Source organism: Oncorhynchus keta, unplaced genomic scaffold (assembly GCF_023373465.1).
Source record: "Oncorhynchus keta strain PuntledgeMale-10-30-2019 unplaced genomic scaffold, Oket_V2 Un_contig_3048_pilon_pilon, whole genome shotgun sequence".
In the NCBI taxonomy this organism is placed as follows: domain Eukaryota; kingdom Metazoa; phylum Chordata; class Actinopteri; order Salmoniformes; family Salmonidae; genus Oncorhynchus; species Oncorhynchus keta.
The window spans coordinates 200-10,122 of record NW_026287051.1 but is presented as its reverse complement, the minus strand read 5'-3'; the positions used below and the strand labels follow the sequence as shown (position 1 = coordinate 10,122).

The following is a 9,923-nucleotide window of genomic DNA, read 5'->3' as shown; positions in this document are numbered from 1 at the left end:
ACACATTAATACAAATATATAATGTAGGACTTAAGTGCTAAACAATAAAAATACATTTAAAAAAAGATAAGTTAAGCGGTCAATATAAATCAAAATTGCAATTTTAACAACTTTTCTGGATGTAAGTTGAGTTATCTATTTTCTTTAGTTGGGATAAAATGTGCATTTTATCTCAATAACTACCCATTGGGCACAAACTGGTTGAATAAATGTTGTTTCCACATCATTTTAATGGGGGAAATGAAATTATGTTGAACCAATGTGGAGTAGACTTTGAATTGTCGTCTGTGCCCAGCTGGTAGCTTCACTTACTATAAGGGCACAAGGCGAGACCCAAATGCAGACACAGGAGGCAGATGGTTGAGCTCTGATATTTATTATAACAAAGAGAGTAGGCAAAGCCAGGTCGGGGACAGGCGAGAGTTCATAAACCAGGTCAGAGACCAAACAGTACCAGGCGATAATGCAGTCTCGAAGTCAGGCCAGGCAGGGGTCAGGAAGTAGATCTGAGTCCAAAACAGTATACAAGGGGATAGGCAGGCTGGTAGTCAGAACAGGCAGAGTGGTCAGGCAGACGGGTTCGGAGTCAGGACAGGCAAGCGTTGAATCCAGGAGGAATAGAAATGAACAGAGGTTGGGAAAATAGGGGCAAGGAAAACCGCTGGTTGACTGGCACAGAGAGACAGGAAACACAGGGATAAATACACTAGGGATAATTAGCAAACACCTGGAGGGGGTGCAGACACCTGGGTCAACCACCCCTAGGGGGAATCACAAGGACAGGTGAGCCAGATCAGGGTGTATAATAATAATATAATAATATATGCCATTTAGCAGACGCTTTTATCCAAAGCGACTTACAGTCATGTGGGAGCATAACATTCTACGGGGTGGTCCCCCCTAGGGGAAATAACGGTTTACCACTCACCCTGGCGTTACATACGCCATGCTCTACCAACTGAGCTACAGAAGGACCATACAAAACATTTGTTTTACTGTATAACGCTAAGATAACAAGCTGAACTAATGTATATTAAATGTATTTTGATCAAACTCAAACATACTCATCTTTTCATTTGTTGTGGTAAATACAACCTCAAATGTGACCACCCCTAAATGACCCTCCTCCTTCATTGGGGGAACCTCAAAAATAATAAATACTCGATGATATTCTAAACATTCAAATTCATTAACCTTCAAACCACCTCAGTTAATTGATCTTAAATACCAAAACAGTCCTGTCAGGTCAATGTCAAACATCCAAATCGTAAAGGGTCAGTTTCCCAGACCCAGATTAATTTTACTCTTTGACTAAAAATCATGCTCAATGGAGAACCACCACTAAAATAACTAGTCCCAGGTCACTAGGTAACATAATCTGTTTCAGGGAACCAACCTAAAGATTGACACATACTTTTCCCTGTCACAAATGATTTCCAGCCTTTTCCATGTACACCAATACCCAGTAGGCTCCGACCCCTGGAGGTGGTGTACACACCTGTCAGGTCAACCACCCCAAGCATACATGACAGCTGAGCGGCCTCAGCTCATTGCCCATGTGGGCTGGGTAAAAGTTGAAGGAGACATGGTAGGGCTGGCCTGTCCGACAGAGAGCGCCCCATGTTGGTGGTGAACACCCCTAGGTGTAGATGTAGTTTCCAGGGTTGTACTTCCCACACCTGGGCGACGGCTCCATCTCCTGCTCTTCACCAGCATCGTGAAATAAATACAAGAGACCAGTTGTAGCAGTATCTCAGCAGGAACCACCCCTAGAGGGGAAATAACATACACGTTTTACCTGTCAGGTCAACCACCCCTAGGGGGAAATAACATACACGTTTTACCTGTCAGGTCAACCACCCCTAGGGGGAAATAACATACACGTTTTACCTGTCAGGTCAACCACCCCTAGGGGGAAATAACATACACGTTTTACCTGTCAGGTCAACCACCCCTAGGGGGAAATAACATACACGTTTTACCTGTCAGGTCAACCACCCCTAGGGGGAAATAACATACACGTTTTACCTGTCAGGTCAACCACCCCTAGGGGGAAATAACATACACGTTTTACCTGTCAGGTCAACCACCCCTAGGGGGAAATAACATACACGTTTTACCTGTCAGGTCAACCACCCCTAGGGGGAAATAACCACCCCTACACGTTTTACCTGTCAGGTCAACCACCCCTAGGGGGAAATAACATACACGTTTTACCTGTCAGGTCAACCACCCCTAGGGGGAAATAACATACACGTTTTACCTGTCAGGTCAACCACCCCTAGGGGGAAATAACATACACGTTTTACCTGTCAGGTCAACCACCCCTAGGGGGAAATAACATACACGTTTTACCTGTCAGGTCAACCACCCCTAGGGGGAAATAACATACACGTTTTACCTGTCAGGTCAACCACCCCTAGGGGGAAATAACATACACGTTTTACCTGTCAGGTCAACCACCCCTAGGGGGAAATAACATACACGTTTTACCTGTCAGGTCAACCACCCCTAGGGGGAAATAACAAAATAACATACACGTTTTACCTGTCAGGTCAACCACCCCTAGAGGGGAAATAACATACACGTTTTACCTGTCAGGTCAACCACCCCTAGGGAGGAAAATAACATACACGTTTTACCTGTCAGGTCAACCACCCCTAGGGAGGAAATAACATACACGTTTTACCTGTCAGGTCAACCACCCCTAGGGGGAAATAACATACACGTTTTACCTGTCAGGTCAACCACCCCTAGGGAGGAAATAACATACACGTTTTACCTGTCAGGTCAACCACCCCTAGGGGGGAAATAACATACACGTTTTACCTGTCAGGTCAACCACCCCTAGGGGGAAATAACATACACGTTTTACCTGTCAGGTCAACCACCCCTAGGGGGGGGAAATAACATACACGTTTTACCTGTCAGGTCAACCACCCCTAGGGGGGGAAATAACATACACGTTTTACCTGTCAGGTCAACCACCCCTAGGGGGGGAAATAACATACACGTTTTACCTGTCAGGTCAACCACCCCTAGGGGGAAATAACATACACGTTTTACCTGTCAGGTCAACCACCCCAACCACCCCTAGGGGGGAAATAACATACACGTTTTACCTGTCAGGTCAACCACCCCTAGGGGGGGAAATAACATACACGTTTTACCTGTCAGGTCAACCACCCCTAGGGGGGGAAATAACATACACGTTTTACCTGTCAGGTCAACCACCCCTAGGGGGGGAAATAACATACACGTTTTACCTGTCAGGTCAACCACCCCTAGGGGGGGAAATAACATACACGTTTTACCTGTCAGGTCAACCACCCCTAGGGAGGAAAATAACATACACGTTTTACCTGTCAGGTCAACCACCCCTAGGGAGGAAAATAACATACACGTTTTACCTGTCAGGTCAACCACCCCTAGGGGGAAATAACATACACGTTTTACCTGTCAGGTCAACCACCCCTAGTAACATACACGTTTTACCTGGGTCAACCACCCCTAGGGGGAAATAACATACACGTTTTACCTGTCAGGTCAACCACCCCTAGGGGGAAATAACATACACGTTTTACCTGTCAGGTCAACCACCCCTAGGGGAAATAACATACACGAAATAACATACACGTTTTACCTGTCAGGTCAACCACCCCTAGGGGGAAATAACATACACGTTTTACCTGTCAGGTCAACCACCCCTAGGGGGAAATAACATACACGTTTTACCTGTCAGGTCAACCACCCCTAGGGGGGGAAATAACATACACGTTTTACCTGTCAGGTCAACCACCCCTAGGGGGGGGAAATAACATACACGTTTTACCTGTCAGGTCAACCACCCCTAGGGGGGGGAAATAACATACACGTTTTACCTGTCAGGTCAACCACCCCTAGGGGGAAATAACATACACGTTTTACCTGTCAGGTCAACCACCCCTAGGGGGAAATAACATACACGTTTTACCTGTCAGGTCAACCACCCCTAGGGGGAAATAACATACACGTTTTACCTGTCAGGTCAACCACCCCTAGGGGGGGAAATAACATACACGTTTTACCTGTCAGGTCAACCACCCCTAGGGGGGGAAATAACATACACGTTTTACCTGTCAGGTCAACCACCCCTAGGGGGAAATAACATACACGTTTTACCTGTCAGGTCAACCACCCCTAGGGAGGAAAATAACATACACGTTTTACCTGTCAGGTCAACCACCCCTAGGGGGGGAAATAACATACACGTTTTACCTGTCAGGTCAACCACCCCTAGGGGGGGAAATAACATACACGTTTTACCTGTCAGGTCAACCACCCCTAGGGGGAAATAACATACACGTTTTACCTGTCAGGTCAACCACCCCTAGGGGGAAATAACATACACGTTTTACCTGTCAGGTCAACCACCCCTAGGGGGAAATAACATACACGTTTTACCTGTCAGGTCAACCACCCCTAGGGGGAAATAACATACACGTTTTACCTGTCAGGTCAACCACCCCTAGGGGGGGAAATAACATACACGTTTTACCTGTCAGGTCAACCACCCCTAGGGGGAAATAACATACACGTTTTACCTGTCAGGTCAACCACCCCTAGGGGGGAAATAACATACACGTTTTACCTGTCAGGTCAACCACCCCTAGGGAGGAAATAACATACACGTTTTACCTGTCAGGTCAACCACCCCTAGGGGGAAATAACATACACGTTTTACCTGTCAGGTCAACCACCCCTAGGGGGAAATAACATACACGTTTTACCTGTCAGGTCAACCACCCCTAGGGGGGAAATAACATACACGTTTTACCTGTCAGGTCAACCACCCCTAGGGGGGAAATAACATACACGTTTTACCTGTCAGGTCAACCACCCCTAGGGGGAAATAACATACACGTTTTACCTGTCAGGTCAACCACCCCTAGGGGGAAATAACATACACGTTTTACCTGTCAGGTCAACCACCCCTAGGGGGAAATAACATACACGTTTTACCTGTCAGGTCAACCACCCCTAGGGGGAAATAACATACACGTTTTACCTGTCAGGTCAACCACCCCTAGAGGGGGAAATAACATACACGTTTTACCTGTCAGGTCAACCGCCCCTAGAGGGGGAAATAACATACACGTTTTACCTGTCAGGTCAACCGCCCCTAGAGGGGGAAATAACATACACGTTTTACCTGTCAGGTCAACCACCCCTAGGGGGGGAAATAACATACACGTTTTGAATGGTGAAATGTGACCTAACAAACAACATTTACACCTGCTGAACATCCCATCAGCTCTCGGTGGAAGGAGCATGATGGAGAACAGCTTTATTCACTTACTATAAAATAAATCATGCAACAATTACGAAGATTTTACTGAGTTACTGTTCATTTAAGGAAAAGAGTCAATTGAAATAAATAAATTAGGCCCTAATCTATGGATTTCACATGACTGGGAATACAGATATGGTATGCATCTGTTGTTCACAGATACCTTTAAAACAAAGTAGGGGCGTGGCTCAGAAAATCAGTCAGTATCTGGTGTGACAGGGTTGATCAGTGTAATGTGTGTTGTGGAATGTGGTCCCACTCCTTTTGAATGGCTGTGCAGAGTTCCTGGATATTGCTGTCATACTGATTGATCCGGAGCATTCCAAACGTGCTCAGTGGGTGACATGTCTGGTGAGTATGCAGGTCATGGAAGAACTGGGCCATTTTCTGCTTCCAGCTATTGTGTACAGGTCCTTGCAACATGGGACTGTGCATTATCATGCTGGAACATGAGGTGAAGGCGGCGGATGAATGGCACGACAATGGGCCTCAGGATCTTGTCACGGTATCTCTGTGCATTCAAATTGCCAATGATAAAACGCAAATGTGTTCACTGTCCATAGCTTATGCTGGCCCATACCATAACAGCACCGCCGCCATGGGGCACTCTGATCACAATCAGCAAAGCGCTCGCCCACATGACGCCATACACGTGGTCTGTGCTTATGAGGTCGGTTGGACGTACTGCCAAATTAACAATAAATTATCTGCTAACCGTTCTGGTGGACATTCCTGCATTTAGCATGCCAATTGCACGGTCCCTCAAAACTTGAGACATCAGTGATGTGTGACAAAATTGCACATTTTAGAGGGGCCTTTTATTGTCCCCAGCACAAGGTGTATCTGTAAAATAATCATGCTGTTTAATCAACTTCTTGATATGCGATACGTGTCGCATGGATAGATTATCTTGGTAAAGGAGAAATGCTCACTAACAGGGATGTAAACAAATTTGTGCACAACATTTTAGAGAAATACGCTTTTTGTGAGTATGGAACATTTCTGGGATCTTTCATTTCAGCTCATGAAACATGGGACCAACATTTTATATGTTGCGTTTATATTTTTTATTTAGTGTACAGTAGTTAGTTCACATGAAGATGTATGTAATTCATCTCTATTGAATAAAACACCTAAATCTGGACATTCTGGAGTCCTACTATGACAGTAAAATATAAGAACTGTAGTCTGTTGTCAAACCAAAGTTCATGACAATCACTGGATTATGTTGCATCATGCATTCCTGCTTGGACATTTTAGATGAAACAACTTGAATACCTCAGTAGTTTATTATTTATACTTCTTAATAAATCAATAAGAATGACTTTATAAGATGATTACTCAGGGCTGGTGTCCCCAACTGTAAAATGTTGTGACAGTAGTAGTAGTAGTAGTAGTAGTAACACTGTAGTAGTAACACAGTAGTGTAGTAGTAACACTTAGGGTAGATGTTCAGTCAGGGGGACACGTGATTTAAAATATAACCCAAGTTGTTAGATTTACTTTTATAAAGTAGAAGGCTTAAGCAGAGAGACAGGTAGACAGAGAACAAGAAGAAGCACAGAGTGACAGCAGAGAAGATGCTTAGACAGATAGACAGCACAACAGGGAGGCAAACCAAATCTGACTCACCACCTGGATTCGGTCTTGTGTAGCAACATTTGAAATGGGTCTTTTTACATTGGTAAAAAGTAGAGACTCAGAGATAGAAAATGGTATGTCATACACTGCATTTTTGAGGAACAATGGGGAAAGTAATTCTGCTTTGAAAGTTGATAAACTTGTAAACTCACTTTTGAGAAAAGGGCCTTTGAATGTTTTGGTACCTACTGGAGAACTCTCCTTTGTCTACACCCATTCAGCATTTTTCACACACTCTTAAGCCAGCACCACCCATCTATTTAAAGATTCACATGTGAGGTCATGTGCTAAACAGTGAGTAGTGTAGTATGAAGATGAAGATGAAGATGAAGATTAAAAGTGGTAGTAGCCAACAATATGGGAAAATTCCAGGTAAACAGAAAGTGTCCAGATAAAAAATACTTTATAAATATTAGATGGCGATTACCCAGACACACTTGTCTAAATTGATGGGTCATGTGAAAGAAATGCTATAACCCCCAGCCACGTCCAGTGGTGGAAAATGTATTATGGTCATACTTGAGTAAATGTAATGATACCTTAATAGAAAATGACAGAAGTAAAAGTAAAAGTCACCCAGTAAAATACTACTTGAGTAAAAGTCTAAAAGTATTTGGTTTTAAAAATACTTAAGTATCAAAAGTCAAAGTATAAATCATTTCAAATTCCATATATGTAACCTGACGGCCCAATTTTCTTATTCTATTGACGGATATCCAGGGTCACACTCCAACACTAATTTACAAATGAAGCATTTGTGTTAAGTGAGTCTGCCAGATCAAATGCAGTATGGATGACCAGGGATGTTCTCTCATTACATTTCCTGTCATAATGTAACGAGTACTTTTGGGTGTCAGGGAAAATGTATGGAGTAAAAAGTCCATTGTTTTCTTTCGGAATGTAGTGAAGTAGAAGTAAAAGTTGCCAAAAATATGAATAGTAAAGTAATGTAGATACCCCCCAAAAATACTTAAGTAGTACTTTAGACTGTGGTGGAGCTTGTGCATTTGTCCGCCAGGCACAATACCAGAGCACAAACTTGTTCTTGTTTTGGCCACCAGTTATCACATATCAGGTCCAACTGTGTTTCCCCAACTCTGTATTTGGTGAAGAAATGGTGCATGTAGTTGATGACTGCGCTGCTGCCTTTGCTGGATGACAAAATCAAAGCTGTAATGCCTCCTGATGACTTTGCTTGCTGGTTCAGTATGGGCCACCAGAGACAACTGCAGGTCTTGACAGGTGGTCTTACAGTCAGCAACCATCGTCTGGTAGACAGACCGCTCACTCTGAACAGGCAGGAGATGCTGCTCTTGCTTCTTCAGCTTGGCTGATTTAACAGCTTCTGGCAGATTGGCAGATCTGAAGACCTGATAGTTGTTCACCTGGCACTGCCAGTACAGGTCTGTCCTGGGCTTATTCTTTCCACCATAGTGTTTGTGTTCTGGGTGGCGTCCTGGAAATGCTATTGCATTATCCTCTGTGTAGTTGTTGATGAAGTTCACCACTCGCTGCAAGTCCAGCTCTCTTTTGATGGGAGACATTAGACCATTCTCCATGTATGACTAGTGGAGGAGAGTCAGTCTTCTTCTACTGATGCTGAAAGACAAATTCCAGAAACAAAAATGTAAATATTATTATACAATGGATGCGAAATGGCATTCTGAGATAACATCACGACACACAGTTCATACATGTAATGTTAGCTAGCTAGCCAGCCATCGAATTTCAGCTTGCTAGCCAACAGCATGCTTTAACTTGCAATACAAACTGATTGTCATAGCTAGCTAAAGTTAACCAAATAGATTCCATGTTAGCTAGTTACCTAGTTAACATTAGGCTATAACTAGCCATGCGAAATGGCATTCTGAGAAAACATCACTAACATTACACACACTTCATATATTTACATATGTAAGTCAATGTTAGCTAGCAAGCCAGCCATCTAACCTCCGCTAACGTTAGCTAGCCAACAGCAAGCTTTAACTTGGGGTCTTTTGTTTAGACATGTAACGTTAACGTTAGCAAGCTAGATAAAAAAGGATCTAAAATCCCAATCCATAGAGTAACGTTACTATCAATACAAACCGATTGTCATTGCTAGCTAGACTTAACCAGATAGGTTCAATGTTAGGTAGTAAACCAGCCATCAAACTTCAGCTGGCTAGCTAACAGCAAGTTTTTACTAGGAAACTTGGTCAACTTCTTCTGTGATAACAACACTGTTGATTGCCATTTCTTCCCATCACTGTCATCAGAAGACTCTACAATGTCTTCTTCAATGAAAATGTTTTTACCTAAATCAGGGATTTCCTCATCGTCTGATTAATTTTCAGTCAGAGAGAGTCAACACGCCACAATCATCCTCCAGAAAGTCCACAGACTAGAGCCTGATAAATTCAGGGCAGTAATGTTATTGAGAGCAGTAGCAACATATTTGCAGTTCTCCATGGCTAAAATTATATTTTTCAAAAAAACTGCAGTAGAAAGTATTATCTACGCATAACTAGCAGCTCATTTTATAGACGCAGACCAATCCAAATGAATTTCTCGGCATGTCCAGTCCACTCATTATCTCAGTAATTTATGGCTATAGGGAAGGTTGATTACTTTTTCTGTGGCTATACCAACTAGGCTTGTATTTTAACTATTTTATTCATATTTACAGATGGCATACAAGTTTGTTTTTAACCTCTCTGACATCCGGATGAAAAGCGTGCCCAAAGTAAACTGCCTGTTACTCAGGCCCAGAAGCTAGGGTATGCATATAATTGGTAGATTTGGATAGAAAACACTCTAAAGTTTCTAAAACCGTTAAAATAATGTCTGTGAGTATAACACAACTGATATGGCAGGCGAAACCCCGAGGACAAACCATCCCTCCCCCCAAAATTCAGCTTACCACTTTTTCAATGGCTATTACTTTAATTATAAGGCCAAGTCCTTCCAGATT

The 9,923-nt window shown here is 43.2% G+C and overlaps 1 long non-coding RNA gene across 4 annotated transcripts; it reads left to right on the top strand.

Moving 5' to 3' along the window:
- The first annotated feature begins 2,600 nt into the window (after positions 1-2,600).
- On the top strand, positions 2,601-4,863 carry LOC127923676 (uncharacterized). Of its 4 annotated transcripts, none has more exons than XR_008115009.1 (3): positions 2,601-2,649; positions 4,591-4,684; positions 4,777-4,863. It is a non-coding gene; the product is annotated as an uncharacterized LOC127923676 (long non-coding RNA). The 4 variants fall into 4 exon arrangements; XR_008115008.1 differs by lacking the exon at positions 2,601-2,649 and adding an exon at positions 3,321-3,369; XR_008115007.1 differs by lacking the exon at positions 2,601-2,649 and adding an exon at positions 3,369-3,417.
- Positions 4,864-9,923: the final 5,060 nt, after the last annotated feature.